This window comes from Prionailurus bengalensis, chromosome B2 (assembly GCF_016509475.1).
Source record: "Prionailurus bengalensis isolate Pbe53 chromosome B2, Fcat_Pben_1.1_paternal_pri, whole genome shotgun sequence".
In the NCBI taxonomy this organism is placed as follows: Eukaryota; Metazoa; Chordata; class Mammalia; order Carnivora; family Felidae; genus Prionailurus; species Prionailurus bengalensis.
In genome coordinates, this window is record NC_057349.1 from 77,985,976 (window position 1) to 78,000,080 (window position 14,105).

A 14,105-nucleotide genomic window follows, 5' to 3' on the forward strand; every position below is an offset into this window, starting at 1 on the left:
GTGGAATTGAGCCCTGTGTCAGGCTTCAGGTTCATCATGGAGTTGGCTTCAGTCTCTCTCTCCCTCTGCTCCTCTCCCTAGCTTGCACTGTCCCTCTCAAAAAAAAAAAAAAAAAAAGTAATAAAGTTCTTCTCAACAAGTAACCTCACTAGAGAATGCTTAGGAAACGTGTTGAAAAATGTACATTTGTTGAAAGCACAACAATTATGTGCCAAATTGAACTAAGGGCTTAGGATTCAAATGATTCACAAAACAAAGGCTTTGGGTAATTAGAATGATCAGAACAAATTATGAAGGTTGGCCATAAGTTTTTAAAAAGTGCTTTGTGCCCATTGGCGGGTGAAGGTAGAAGGAGGTTGTTTAGGCATTTTTTCCAAAATTGGTAGAGGTGCCTGGCTGGCTCAATTGGTGGAGCATGCAACTCTTGATCTTGGGGTCTTGAGTTTGAGACCCATGTTGGGTGTAGCGTTTACTTAAGAAAGAATTGGCGGGGTACCTGGGTGGCTTGGTCCGTTAAGTGTCTGACTCTTGATTTTGGCTCAGGTCATGACCTCATGGTTCATGAGATTGAGCCCCACAGCAGGCTCTGCACTGACAGCGTGGAGCCTGATTGGTATTCTATCTCTCCCTCTCTCTCTGCCTCTCTCGCACATTGTCTCTCTCAAAACAAATAAACATTTTTTAAAAATTGGTGCACAGGCCATGAGTTGGAGGAAAGGAAGAAAAGGTAGAAGTAGATAAACATAGGTCTAGAACAGTATGATCTGAAGGCCCTTGAAATTATAGCTAGAAATGTAGGTTTCCAGGGCCCAGCCCCAGTCTATTGAATCAGACTGTCTAGAAGTGTAGTCTGGGAATCTGCATAGAAATTACATTGTCTAAATGATCTTTACCACACTGAAGTTTGAAAGCTTTTCTCTCAGAGAATTCAGATCCTGAAGAATAGGTCCTACCTGGACCCAGAAATAATCTCCTTGCATTTATTTTCCCTTTAGATTTCTAGGAAGATAGTGAGGGCTCCTATTAAGCAGTGCACTGAATATTAGCTGGTAAACTCACAGTGAAGAAATTGCAAAAAGAACCAGTCATGTTAAGAAAACAATTGGATTGGAAATTTAGAATCTCTCAAGAAGGCAATAAAAAAAATCAATATCGTGACAAAATGTAAGAGCAAAGACAAAATTAAATGAGACCTACAGCACAGATTAAGTTTGTGAAAGAGAAGGCTAGAGCCCACGTATTTGCAGTTCATCCATTAAGTTGTAACAGCTCAGTAGATACCTTGTGTTCTTTTGATTCTACTTGAGTTATAACTTTGACTATAGACAATTTTATTGTTAAGGTATAGATCCCCCAAATATTTGAAAGACAGTTGTAAATAAGCTCCTACGTTTGGAGAGCATCTGTTCTCCCTGCAGAGTCTAGGACATTTTAGATAATGAGGGTAAGTATAAATCCATATCCCATATGGCTATAAAATATAAACTGAATTGAGTTTAATTCAATGGGCATTTATCAACAACTTATTGTGCCAAAGGGTATTAGAGAACAGGGGCTGAATGTAAAACACAATCCCTGCCCTCAAAGGGCTTACAGCCTCTTGACCAAGGTTCATCTATACATTAACTGTAATAAAAAGCAAAATGACAGATTCCAAACCAAATACAGTAAGGTAGCAAATCAAAGCTATAGGAGTTTTGAAGAGTTGCTACTTCTGTATGGGAAGGGCAGATAAGGGAAAGCAGAACAAATGAGTGAAATCTGCTCTCATGACAGATGTTATGCCTAGACTTCAGCAGACCAAGGAAGACCAAGCAGACCAAGCAGACCAAGGAAGGCTTCACAGAGGAGGTCTGGTTAGAGAGGAACTCAGGAGGATAGGGATGTGGGGAGAGAAATAGTAAGAGAACAATTTTGTAAAGGTTATGACAGAGGGTAAGTGTATAGTGGGACCAAACCTGCCCAGTATATGAATACAATACTAAATACTCAAATTGATATTCATTGAATGATTGTTGTTGTTATATTGAATAATGTCTGTAAGAATCACAGAAATCAGCAAAACTACTTTTTTTCTTTTTTCTTTAAAGTTTATTTATGTATTTTGAGAGAGAGTGAGAGAGAGAGAGAGCAAGGGAGGGGCAGAGAGAAAGGGAGAAAGAGAGAGTGCCAAGCAGGCTCTGTGCTCACAGCACAATCGAAGTGCTCAATCTCACGAGCTATGAGATTATGACCTAAGCAGAGATCAAGAGTTACATGCTGAACCAACTGAGCCACCCAGGTATCCCTAAAATCAGCAAGACTTTTTAAAGCAAACCTTAAAGTTGATGTCCTAAAATGGGAAGAGGGACCTGAGCATTTCCAAGTTCATCACACTTTGACAGTCCTATTTTTAAAAATTCAGATACTTATGGGTGAAATTGCTGAAGGGCATTACGAGGCACAAAGTTGTAATGGTAAAATAAATAAGTCATAGAAATGAACAATGTAGCACAGGGAATATAGTCTATAATATTGTGATAACATTGTATGGTGACACAAGGTGACCACACTTACTGGAATGAGCACTGAGTAATGTATACAATTGTTTAATCAACATGTTGTACCCATGAAAGTAATGTAACACTGTATCTTAATTATACTTCAATAAAAGAAAGCATTAAAAAAATCCAGATGCCTGAAAGGGAACAGAATTTGCCACCCCCAAAATGTGTCTCCTTAGCATGAAGATTATTTTAAACTGGTTATTCTTACAAACTGGTTAAGAAACAGCAGACATAGGTAAAGCTCTGAAAATTGAGTACAAGTTACTCTTTTGTAAGAGACATTGATATTTACAAAGGAAATCTCTGTAAGGGTGTCTCCCACTCTGTGCCAGGAAGAGGGGAATGACTCAATCATTGGAGAAGACTAGGACTTAAATCTGCATAACAACCACACCTGCTTTGCTGTGCTTTCCTGGTAACCTCCCATAACAGACTCCCCACGACCAACATCTTTTGTCTTTAGCTGAAGATGACACTTAAGGTGATGGCTTTGGCCATTTTGGAGAGTTACACACTTTTCCAGGGTCTCTCCCTTGTATACAGGAAGTATATAGCGGGGAGCAAGAAGCCTTGCCTGTGGAGGCCACTTCTAGGCAACAGGTTCAAGCAATGAAAACCTTGCTTAAGGTAAAAGGGCCCACAACGATCAGTGGGCTGCATGCAAACAGGTTCATTAGACAAACCACCTTGAACTAGCCATAGGCTCTAGCTGCCCAATGGGCTGCTGACAACCAGGCACAGGTACCAAAAAAGGAAAATTCTATACAGTTCTGTACCTCCTCACCTTCCTCCCTTAACTACAGCACCTCACCACTGCCTCCTGGCAGACAGTCTCTCCTTTACTGTCCCTCCCTTGCAGTGTATTCAATAAGCCTCTTTCTTGTATGTTTTGCTTTGTGTGAATTCTTTCACCTCCTGTGCTGCCAGTCTCCACCCAATCAGATCACCCCACATTGTCCCCTCAGATTTGAATCTGGACTCAGATTCAAATGGACATAAGACAGATTAACAGGAAAAAATCACATTTAGTAGGCGTAAGCATAGGGAATTCACATAGACATGGAAATTCCAAAGACAGGTAAAATGGGCATACACGTCATTCTGAACTAAGGAAAAGAGGGTAGGGGTCTGGGACTTCCAAGGAAGAAATGCACTCCACAGGGTGATAGGAACAGCAAGCAGATGCCTGGTAATTAGATGTTTGCCGTGCCATACAGATGGGTCACTCAGATGGAGTTTATATGTGCTAACAATTCTTATTCGGAAAGACCCCCAACTTAGATTCTTCTTTGTAGTTAAGGGAGGGATAAAAGTTTCTCTTGAGCCCACCGGGTCTCAAGTGCCTTCAGCTCAACATAATCCACATGTCAAAGTGGCACATTTGGGGAGGGGACTGTCCTGAACCCCTTCATATACATGTAATTAAACTTTAGTTTTTGGGCACCTGGGTGGCTCAGTCAGTTGAGCATCAGACTTCAGCTCAGGTCATGGTCTCAAAGCTCATGAGTTCGAGCCCCATTTTTGGGCTCTGTGCTGACAGTTCAGCGCCTGTATCCTGCTTCAGAGACTGTGTTTCCCTCTCTGTCTGTCCCTCCTCCACTCACTCTCTGTCTCTCAAAAGTGAATAAACATTAAAAATATATATATTTTTTAAAACTTTATTTTTCTCCTGTTAATCTGTTGTGTATCAATTTAATGATTAGGCCAGCCAAGGAACCTAGAGAGTAAGAAGGGAAAAATTTTCCAACCCTACAGTTTTGGCAATACAGGTAGGACTATCACTCTGGCAGGAGACTGCTTGTTCTGGGGCCGCTGCAGCTGAGAGATTCTGGGACTTCTGACAAAAAGCTGGCAGAAGGTAAGAATTTTTACCACGTCAGTCTCCTGATTTCTGCCTCCAGGGTCTGGTGGAAGCAAAAGTGATGAGTCTTTTTTTTTTTTCCCCCTGCTTTTCTAAATTTAGATTAGCAGGAGAAAATATTTGCAGGACTAATTCCTTAGGTATAGTGACTCTGGTAAAGATTTGTTTTGAGTACTCTTAGTTTTTTATTGATCCTTTTCCTCCCAGAGATAGTCAATGTTTTTCTTCGTTCCTGTCTGTTGCATTGTTTGTCATAGAGAAGAAAAGCATAAGGTGGAACACAGGCAGAGAGGCATTCCTCTAAACCTGCTGTTTGATCTGGCCTCAGACTGGGAGTTCATGGTTCTCTACCAGACCAGACAAGTTTAGATAAACTTGGCCGTAGTAGTTAATGTGTGCATGAGGTATAAAGGTTGTTGTTAAGGGACATCTTGGAAGCCAAAGCCACTATATCAGTGGACACAAATAGAACACTGAAGGGCTGTTCAAGTACTTGGCACCTAACCCAAAGACTCCCCTGTTAGGATAAGTTGGTCACAGAACAGGTTAGATTGACATTAGGTTACCCACCAACCCCAAGACAATTTCTGTGCAATGAGGGACCACACAGTCCCTCTAAGGTATTAGTTTGACTCCAAGAGATGCAAGGCTTAAAGTTGTTAATGTGCATATAAGAAAAACTGGATGAGGCTTTCCTTTGGTCTTCTTCTATGTCTTGGCTTTGTGACCAGAGAGAATATTCTCACTGCCAACCATAAGATGCATTGGCAGACAGCAGAATAGGCTGTGGATCCAAAAAGAGAGGGAGTCATGGGAACCTCTGGTTTATGGCCAGATGGTCAGAAGTATAGATAACAACCTGGACTTACAATTGGCATCAACATTCTCTTTGTCCAACACTCAGTTCTCAAGGCAGTTGGTTATTAGGGGTCCTGGTCCATAAGGGACCTTGGTTGTCTCAATCTCTGTTGTCTTGTTAGTGCTGGAAAAGCTTCACTCCAGTAGCTCCTTACCAGTGTCACAGATCAGTGGGTCTGTGACTGGAGGCATCTCACATTCTCCTGGGAAACCGGATACACTTCACTACACAATTCTTACTACTTGTGCCAACGAAGTCTGCTTTCTGAGGCTATCTCTGGGAGTGAACTTTCTGAATCTTGTGAGGACTGTATCTTTTGCACTTTCCTTTGGGGATGCCTCTTGTGTCCATGGTGAAGCCATAAAAAGGTTTGTCGTTTTGAGTCACTATTGAGATTAAAATAAGTTCCTACTCATTAATGGTCAGATGATGAATCCTTTTAACTGGACAAATTTCTACATGTAATTTTTTTTTCCTAAAGAGTTCTCATCCTTAACAATTGTCTTATTGCTACCTATGGAAAGACCAAATTGAAAAGCAGATACAAAGGATGATGGCTAGCCTCAGAGACTCCCTTAATAGGATGGAAGAACAGAAATTGAACAAAGCATAAAAATTAGAGCCCACATCAAATGTGGCTCCTCCACTCTTAAACACCCCTTTATCCCCACCTCCCTGTCCCTGACCTTCCAGAAGATATTTGTATCTCTGTGACCCTAGTCTAGCCCCCCTCTCAAAATCTAGCCCCAGTGCCCCACCAAATTCCCTCAGATACCAAAACTCCTCTACCATCCCCAGAAAATCCCTTAAATACCCAGCTGCATATTTTCAAGTTTCTTTAAGAGATTTATGGAGAGCACTCTAGCCTGATTTCCAGCCCCAGTGATAAGGGAGTGTGGGGGCAAGCTGAGGGCAAAATACAGGCTGGCAGACCACCCCCCCCCCCAAGGTGGAATATGTGTGATATTCCTCAGACACTCCTGGCTACCCAAGAACAAAGGAAAGGGGTTTAAGTATTTGCCATGGTAGTGTGAGAAACTAAGGCAAATGAAAAATTAAGTTCCCTTACTGCCTATAGCCTACTGTCAAGTCCTTGAAACTGGCAGAGTGACCTCCCTCTAGGAGCTCAGAGGACTGAAGGATGACACTTTGCTAGGGGCAAAAGAAAATCTTGGCTTAACATTATCCTGACCCCCCCCCCCCCAGGAACCTGTAAGTCTACTTTAACATATAAAAATTCTTTTGGAAACTTAGTTTATCTCAACTGCCCCAAGATATATGCTGGCAATCATATTCCAAGCTTATGGCCTCCTGATATACATCTGAAGGGTCTCATGACTGAGGTTTTATTAAATAGTAGTAAATGGCATTTCCCTAGCAACAGTTAGCCCCTCAAGGTCCTGGAGACCTTGCTTCCAAAATACCTTAGAGACTTACTCTATTCCTGACCCCCCCCACCCCCAAACCTGAGGGTACATAATGTTACCCTCACAACCACAGTGCAACTCTTCCTGCCCATGGGGTCTTGTCCCCATGCTTTAATAAAAATCACATTTTGCACCAAAGATGTCTTCAAGAATTTTTTCTTGGCTGTGGGCTCTGGACCCCACCATTACCCCAAAAACTTCATCACTAGGGTATATATGTTACTCATGTAAACATTAAAAGTCAGGAAGTGAATTTAGCAGAAGCACCTGAGACTGGTGGTAGAAACTTTGCTGTTTCTTACAATCCCTCCTACTTTCCAGGGCTCTGTAGTCACACTGTGCCAACTTCAAGCCTTCCTATACAATGTTTTTTGTGGATGTATCCTGGACCTCCACCGCAAAAAATTCATGTCCCCTGGACAGTAACAGATCTTTTAAATTATAAAGCCCTTTCAGAAGACTCTACAAAATTTAGAGAGGAGTTGGAAAGATTACTGGTCATTCATAAGCCCACTCACAGGGACCTAGACTGGCTCTTAAGAGGTGTTCTTCCCTCTCAAGATTATACTATAGTTATCAGACAAGCCAGATGGCCCTTTGGGGGGAACTGCCCCCACCCAAAAGAAACAGATGACCAGAATCTCTTCCAGACCCTCCTACAAATGACCAGGAAATAGTTCAGCTGGAGGCTGATAGGGGCTTGAGAGGAGTAATATTAGAGGCTTTCCCTCTAAAGTGAATTGATCAAAGGTTGAATTATGCATTCAGAAAAGAAGAGCATCCAAAGGCCTTTGTTAAATGCTTTACGCAGACTTTTAATTTATTTTTTAATGTTTATTTATTTTTGAGAGAGAGAGGGAGAGAGAGAGAGAGAGAGAGAGAGAGAGAGAGAGAGAAAGCACACAAGCAGGGTAGGGACAGAGAGAGAAAGAGAGAATCTCAAGCAGGCTCCACACTGTCAGCACAGAGCCCGATGCAGGGACTGAACTCACAAACCATAAGATCATGATCTGAGCCTAAATCAAGAGTCAGACACCTAACAACTGAGCCACCAAGGTGCCCCTATGCAAACTTTTTAGACATAATACATTAAACCCTGAAGTTCTAGAACACAGAAAAATTTAAATTCCCATTCTATTTGTAACGGAAGTCTTCCGGATATAAAGAAACAAATTGAAAATAATTTAATTGGATGGGTAGGTCAGATCCTTGGTATTCAGGCTGCAATCCAGTTCTTTAAAGGAATTGGAAACAATGGTCTTTGTGTTGCAAATCTCTACAAAGCCAGAAATGTGGTTCTAAAAGCAATTCAAAGTTTACCATCCTCACCAATCCCCAAATCCCTATTCATCTTAAAATGTTTGTAGGTATTTTAAAAGTTCAGGAAATTGAATACACAAATGTCTTGCACTTAAGGAAAGGAAACATTTTAAATAGTATTAATGTAGGGGTGTCTGGCTGGCTCAGTTGGTAGAGCATGTGACTCTTGATCTCAGGGTCATTAGTTCAAGCCCCACGTTGAGCATAGAGCCTACTTAAACAAAACAAAACAAATAGTAATTAACATAACCCTCTGATAATAGGCAAATACACCCTCAAAACTCCCATTGTATAGGCAGGCCAGGTCCAAGGACCTGAAGGACCAGCCACAAGGGTCCTTGGCTAGATGAAGGATAGAAATCAAACTCCAACCAGCAAAAAGTGAGCCCAGAGTTTACTGATGATATATGAAGAGAGAGCAAAGACATATGGAGAGTCTGGAAGACTCAGAAAGGAAAAGGAGAACACGTCTCATTTTTTTTGCTTGGGGTCTGGAGTTTGTAGTGAGGACAGTCGTCCTGTGTACGTGTCCTCTCAGGCATCCAGGAACGAGTGTGGAGCAAGGACGAGTGTTCAGGTGTCCTCCATAAGTCACTTATGCCCTAAAACCAAGGGTTTTGGTGTCAAAGTGTCTGGAATTAGTGATCTTGGAAAACGTACATGACAACCTTGCCTGGTCACTCCTTAGGTGTTACCCATTGTGCTAGAAGTCTCCAAAAAAATCCTTAACTCTGTGACCTTTATAAGGAGGACGTACATTATAGTGGGGGTGCAAGAATGATTCTAGCAAGAATAGAAGCAGGAAAAGGAGCAAAGAAAAAAATATATGTTGTTTTTTTTTCATGGAGTCCCTTCAGTTTCTCTCTCTCACCATCTTTGAGAAAACTTGGATAATTTCTCTGTGACTTTGTATTGTAGATTTTCTACCTCCATCTTCTCTGGGACCCAAGAGCCATTATTTGAAATGCAAACTTAAGGAAAGTTTTCTTATCATAAGAAAAAGAGAGAAGGGTAGGTATTTAGAAAGTGGACTAATAAAAAAATCTTAAATGTATTCTTCACAAATATATTAGAAAAAGCTAAGTAGGTAACCTTAATTTATTCCATCTGCCAGAAACAATTTGGATCCAATTTCTTTTTTATAAACCAATGAGTTTTGCATTATTATACCCATCTCATAGTTAAAATTTTTTTTAATCTTTAAGATCTCTTTGTGTCTGTTTATGTGTGCCTATATATAGAGAGAGACATGTTATAGATGTGTGATATTTTTCTTACTAAAATTAATTTGTAGGAGAGGTCTAATTTAATTGGCTTAAAAACAAATTCTTCTAAACATAATTGTTGGGAACAAATTATTCAGATAGATGTAAGTGGGATAAGAGTTATAAACTTTTTAGCAATAATTATACTTTAAGGTATGTATACTTAAAAACAGTTTTCCAAATTTCTTGGTAACCTGAAACTTTGCTAAGTTAAAATAAACGATGAAATATTTATTGAATACCTAGATCATTTATAAATAAGAGAAAATAGTGATTGTAGAAAGATATTATGCCTCAGTTGAAACTATAAAACTTGCGTAGATACCAGATTTTAGTCCTGTTACCTCCAGTCATGTTAATTGTCTTTGAGGTTTTGGTATTTCTTGTAAACTGGATGGATCCTAAATTCTTTTAGTTTCCTCATCTAGCTATAATCTCAAAACTAATGTTTCCAGTTTTCTCCCATCCTTGGATTTGAAATCACTGAGAACCAAAACTGTCCTTTGTCCTGAAGTCCTGCAAACTGAAGCTAGACACTGGATATAAATTTCAGAGAAATCGCTACCATAGCTCATATTTAGACAAGCTTCTTTGTGTTTGTTGCTGTATGGTCCTTTCAGAAAGTTGACTGGTGGAGTGATGACTTAATCAGAAGCATTCAAAGTGCAACCCAGGAAAATCTGTCAGATGGTCACTGCCTCCCCTCACTCCATCTGAAGATGCTTCAACCCTGACATCTAGAAATCTTTCCTGGTTTACTGGCTAAGAAACTGATTTATAATTGGCTCCAATTATTAACCTTTGTTTCCCCCCCCCCCCCCAAAGATATGGGCTCTTGTTAATTACCTGATTGCTTGCACAATATAGGCCTAACTTTAGGAGCCCACCTAGACTGCCTCCTGAAATAAGACAAGCATTTAGCTGAACTGACCAATTTTCAGGACTAAGAGACAACTTCAGTGAGATGGAGCAACTCATGCCACTTGACTATGAAACTTATTTAAAGTTTCAAAGGTGAGACTGAAGGCCAGCAGTATTTGTTACCCCAAAATGTATCTCTGAGCATGTGGATTATATTAAGCTGTTTTTTAAAAAATCTTTTTAACATTTATTTTTGAGAGAGAGAGAGATTGCTAGCTGGGGGGGGGGGGGGGGGGGGTGGAGGGAGGCAGGCAGACAGAGACACAGAATCCAAAGCAGGCTCCAGGCTCTGAGCTGTCAGCACAGAGACCCATGTGGGGCTCAAACTCATGAACTGCAAGATCATGACCTGAGCCAAAGTCGGACGCTTAACCGACTGAGCCACCCAGGCGCCCCTTAAGCTGGCTATTTTTAAGAAACAGCAGACACAGGTAAAGCTCTGAGAACTGAGTGGAAGTTACTCTTTTATAAGAAATATTTATATTTATAAGGTAAATCTCCATTTGTAAAAGTATCTCTCTCCTTCACCGTGTCTGGAAAGGGATGATTCAACCTCTAGAAACTCTTATCAATAGAAAAGACTAGGCCTTAGATTTGCACAACAACCATACCCCGGCTTGCAGTTTTCCTGGGTCTGTCTCTTGTATACAAGAGGTGTTACTAAACTTTGTTTTCTCCTGTTAATCTGTCTTTTAGCAATTTAATCACTAGCACCTAGAAGGGAAGAAGGGAAAACTTTTCTGCCCCTTCATGCCACAAAAGTAATACTTTCTGCTCGATCTCCAATGAGGTAAATGAGATACAGTGATTAAAACTCAGAAATATAAGAAAAGAGACGCACTTTGTAGATTTCTCTGTTTGCTTCTTTGCAGAGATACTGGGAACTAACTCAAGGATTCTCTATAGAAACAGTGTATCAAACACTTCCATGCTTCCAAGGTTTTATTTTGCTTTATTTAGTGGTTATTTTCACCTTGCTTGATTTCTAAATTTGAATAATTGACGCTGTATTAAAAGCATTTTCTTAAAGAATTGTTGCCCTTTCTCATTCACATCTGGCTTTTTCTCCTGTGGAAAGAAAAAATTATCCAAATAGGCAATAAGAATACCCCTCCTCATTTAATTACCTGTCCATCTTCTATCTGGGACAACCCAAGGAATAAAATTAATCCACCTAAATGTGGGTCCTATGTGCCCGTGCATTTGAATCATTTCAGTATTTGGAACAGGACCTGCCCCATGTTTTCAACATGTTATTTGACTCCCTTCACTGTTGCTCTCAAGAAAAATGTCTTCCCTGTCAAAGTGCGATATGCTTTTAACTGATGCCAATAGAGCTTTAAACCAATGGTCCTTCTTTGTGTCTGTGGGCACCAACGGTGGTTCCCAGACTCTAGAGATACTTTCTATTGGACTGAACCCTCGACAGACTCCAGCCCTCACCTCTGAGTTCCAGCAGGCGGCCTGTGTGGGGCCGGCGGCCCAGCTCTTTGGAAGGGAGCGGGTTGAGCCTGCCGGAGACCAAGCAACAGTGCCCGCATCGCGGCCTCCGCAGGACAGACTGGAGCATCCCCGCTCGGTCGGTTTTCGGAGGCCCGGAGCCCCGCCGTGCCCAGGTTAGGCTCCAGCGTTTCTCTACCTGGAGGCCCCCGGCGGCCGCTGCTCCGGGGCCAGGAGGCACACCGCTCTGTGGACTTGATCAGCAGCGCTCGGTGGAAAAGCCGCCGTGGCCAATGCTAGCGCGCAGGCGGCGGGGCGGCCCCGGGACTGAGGACGCAAGCACCCCCGCGGCTGCCGGGCGGGCGAGCCGTGGGCCGCGGTCCGGGAAGCCCAGCATGGTCTCGGCCGACTGGGGACCCGCATACAGGGTCAGCGGAGCGGAGCCAGCCTTAACCCGGCTCTAGTCCTGTGGACCTTCTCGGCCGCCCTTGCCCAGGGAGGAAGCCGGGGAAGGGAGAAACAGCGACTCAAGGGCGGCGCGCTCTCTCCTCCAACTCCTGGCCTCGCGCTCTCTGCCTGCATGCTGAAGCGGGGGCCTGGCTGCGGTGGTTCTCTTGCACCCGGCGTGGGAAGGACCTGCCGGCCTCAGCCCTAGCTATCCGTTCTCTGCAAACACCGCTCTCGCTCATCCCTAGCACGGCCCTCTGGCTCTGTTAGCTGGCACAACCCAGCTCCTTTCCTGCCCCTAGGCCCTGTTATTTCAAGAATTCTAGGGGGAAAATGTGCACCGGCAAGGTGCGGGCCAGGGCAGGCCGGGCAACTCGCGAAACGGGCAGGCACAGGCCGCCCGGATGCAGATACATCTGTCCCCTAAGGGTTTCCCCAGCTTTATTGATCGCAGAGGTGGGGTGGGGATCTATTACTGTCTCTCAGATTTACTCTGAAATAGAGTCTCTTGGGAGTGAAAGTCCATATGATTATATCATGTCCATAGCAGTCGCGCTGTGTCCAAAATGGGCAGGAGCACTCACTGCGCAGACACTGGGGTCCCCAGAGAGGTGGATTCTCTCCTCCCTAGGGCTTATTCTTGTTTCTCCATGGACCGAATCTCCGAATTCCCCCAGGAACGTCTCAGTAAGTAAGTGTCTGTGTGTGTGTGTGTGTGTGTGTGTGTGTGTGTGTGTAAGGATTCCCATGAACTGTTTGGTATTTAAGAACAAATGGACTTAGGTACAAATAAGTGGTGTACTTGTTGATACACCTTTTCTATGGATAAGAATGAGATTTCTGGGATATCCAAACAATGTAGACCTGATAAGGGATAGTATTTCCAATCCTCATTTAATTAAAAACTTGCACTTCTGTTGACACTCTATGGACATTCTAGTTAGCACTTCAGTTAGACTTTTGTGTTCTGAGTTGAATCTACATGCATTTTCATAACAGAATACTTGTCATGTGGTATATAATACCTTTGCAGGTGACTCTCCATCACAAGCGTAAGCTTCTTCAAGGCAGGAATAGGTTTTATTCACTTTTGATTTCCCCAAACCAAGCAGTGCCTGCACATAAATACTCAGTAACAAATGATTAAGTAATTACACCAATCACCCCTAGTCCTTCCTTTTCCTGTAGGCTCTAAATGGAGGAATGGGGAGGTAGAGCTCAAAGATAACATGAAGGACTTAGCCATCCATGCTAAGGGACATTTGCAAGACCTTAGTAGGGCTCAGAATCAATTTGCTAATCAAGTCTTGCTTTTAGGGCTATCCTGGGCAGGAGGAGGGAATGACCATTCTCAGACTATTTTTGTAAAATCAGTATTTGGATATATTTCTCTTTTCATGTATTTTCCTTTCTTTTCTCCCTTTTTCTTTTTATAGACTAGGTGTGGTATAAGCCATTATGCTTGAAGTTGAAAATATGCCTTGCTAACCTTTTGATATTTATCTTTGGATTTACTGATACATTTGGCTAATTTCATATTTCTTACTTTTTAAATTTTCACTGTCATCCTACAATAATATAAATTGGAGAAATCTAATTTTGGATGTCAAAATACTTCACTTGGGAAAGTGAGCTGCAAATATTAAGATCTATTAGCTGCCTTAATTGTTGCTTTTTCAGCTATCAGTGATACTTTAAAAAAATATGCCTGGTCCTTAGCCTTTGAATGTACTCCTCAGATTCTTCCAGAAGTAAATATTTGAAGAACTTGTCTGTTACTATGTAATAAGAGTATACATATGTTATACTAATATTTTAGCTGATACTGTTTTTCATAAGGGGTTCAGTTGTGTCCATTCACCTCATATAATGGCATTTAACAAAGGTTGCCACCACTGATGCTTTACAAAACATTCATTCTAGACAACATACTATCTAGAATATTGTCTGTAGCTACTAGAAATCCCTGGAAGAGGATGCTACACACAGAAGGGATTCATCTTATTTTGGATTCTTGTA